This window comes from Bison bison, unplaced genomic scaffold (genome assembly GCF_000754665.1).
Source record: "Bison bison bison isolate TAMUID 2011002044 unplaced genomic scaffold, Bison_UMD1.0 scf7180017864264, whole genome shotgun sequence".
Taxonomy (NCBI): Eukaryota; Metazoa; Chordata; class Mammalia; order Artiodactyla; family Bovidae; genus Bison; species Bison bison.
Genome location: NW_011494836.1, coordinates 1346324 through 1348555, shown reverse-complemented (window position 1 = coordinate 1348555; position 2232 = coordinate 1346324). Strand labels below are relative to the sequence as shown.

Genomic DNA, 2232 nt, shown 5'->3' with positions numbered 1-2232 from the left:
GATCCTGCATGGCTCAGAGGGTAAAGCGTCTGCCTGCAAGGCAGGAGACATGGGTTCGATCCCTGGGTTGGGAAGATCCCCTGGAGAAGGAAATGGCAACCCACTCCAGTACTCTTGCCTAGAAAATCCCACGGACAGAGAAGCCTGGTAGACTACAGTCCGTGGGATCGCAAAGAGTCGGACACGACTGAGCGACTTCACTTTCACTTTCACAAGAAGTATATGATCTATGTCTTTTTGTGTGACTCCTTCCCTAAGCGACCACTATTATTCTCTTATATTTATTTCCAGAGACATTCTATAAAAATGAAAGAATGTATGTGTGTGCATGTACACGTACATTTTAAAACATAAATAATAGCATATTATTAGCTGTGTTGTCTTATAACTTTTTACCACTTAAAGCCCATCTTGGAGATCATTCTTGTATCAGAATATAAAAAGGTTCTATGTGTTTTTCTGCTAGCTGCAAAGATATTTATGAATCCATACAAGAGTAAATAGTAACTGATTCTACGTTAGAGGGCATTTAGGGTCTTTTTTTTTTTTTTTTCCATTTAGGGTCTTTCTAATCTTTTGCTATTATAAATAATGCTCCACTGAATATCCTTATAAGTAACTTCATTGTACAAATATGCAAGCATGTATAGACGACAAATTCCTAGGATATGTAAATTTTTAACTTACTGTCCTTACTAGATATTGTACCAATTTATGCTTCTGCCACCTTTGACAATCTAAATGCTTTATCAAACTTTTAAGATTCTTTTACATTTCTAGGGTTTAAAAAATGGTGTATCATTATGGATTTCCTTGTTTTTGGCCATGCTGCAGAGCCAGACCATGGATGGAACCCCAGCTCGCGGCATTAGAAGTGCAGAGTCCTAACCACTAGACCAAAAGGGAATTTCCTATTACTAAGGTTTTAATTTGATTTCTTTTAGTATGGGTAAGGGTAAACATTTTTCCAAGTTTAAAATCCATTTTTATTTCCTTTTCTGTGGCTTTTTCTTATTTACAGGACCTCTTCTGCATTAAGAATGATAGTACTCTGTCAGTTATAAATGTTATTTTCTCAGTTAATCACTTGAATATGAAGATATTTTTTATTACAGCTTCTGGGCTTTGCTCTTACTGAGTCATTCCCCACTCTGACTCTGTTATTAACACTTTAAAATTCTGTTTGATTATATTTTCTTGATGAGTATGTATGAATGTATGTGGAAAGTTCTACTGTTGCTAAACTTTCCTTTCTTTACTGAGAAGCAACTTGAAAAATAAGAAATAAGCCTTCACTTTTTGCTGTGGCAACCTCAGTAGCGGGGGAATTCATGGGAAGAAGCCAGATCCTGGTTACGATGTACCAACCTGAGGCAGAGGTGTTGACCAATGAGAAGCTGCCCTCTCCCTTCCATTTTTGACAATAGGAGCAGGAGAAAGCAGTGCAGAAATCCTGAACCCTTTCACAGGCTGGGTATTACAACTAGCAAAAAAATGAGATCTGATCCTATTTTTAAATGATCCCTGATGAGCACCTGCAGGACCTACCAGGACTAAGGCAAAGAAACAAGGGATAGAGGGAGATGCTATTTCTTCTGATTCAGTTCAGTTCAGTAGCTCAGTCGTGTCTGACTCTTCGCAACCCCATGAATCACAGCACGCCAGGCCTCCCTGTCCATCACCAGATCCCGGAGTTCACCCAAACTCATGTGCATCGAGTCGGTGATGCCATCTAACCATCTCATCCTCTGTCATCCCCTTCTCGTCCTGTCCCCAATCCCTCCCAGCATCAGAGTCTTTTCCAATGAATCAACTCTTCGCATGAGGTGGCCAAAGTACTGGAGTTTCAGCTTTATCATCATTCCTTCCAAAGAAATCCCAGGGCTAATCTCCTTCAGAATGGACTGGTTGGATCTCCTTGCAGTCCAAGGGACTCTCAAGAGTCTTCTCCAACACCACAGTTCAAAAGCATCAATTCTTTGGCACTCAGCCTTCTTCACAGTCCAACTCTCACATCCATACATCACCACTGTAAAAACCATAGCCTTGACTAGACGGACCTTTGTTGGCAAAGTCATGTCTCTGCTTTTGAATATGCTGTCTAGGTTGGTCATAACTTTCCTTCCAAGGAGTAAAAGTCTTTTAATTTCATGGCTGCAGTCACCATCTGCAGTGATTTTGGAGCCCCCCAAAATAAAGTCTGACATTGTTTCCACTGTTTCCCCATCTATT

At 40.2% G+C, this 2232-nt stretch overlaps 1 protein-coding gene across 9 annotated transcripts in view; it reads right to left on the bottom strand.

Moving 5' to 3' along the window:
* APC (adenomatous polyposis coli) overlaps positions 1-2232 on the bottom strand; it is a 138160-nt gene that overhangs the window by 64585 nt on the left and 71343 nt on the right. The gene's annotated exons all lie outside the window — the stretch shown is intronic.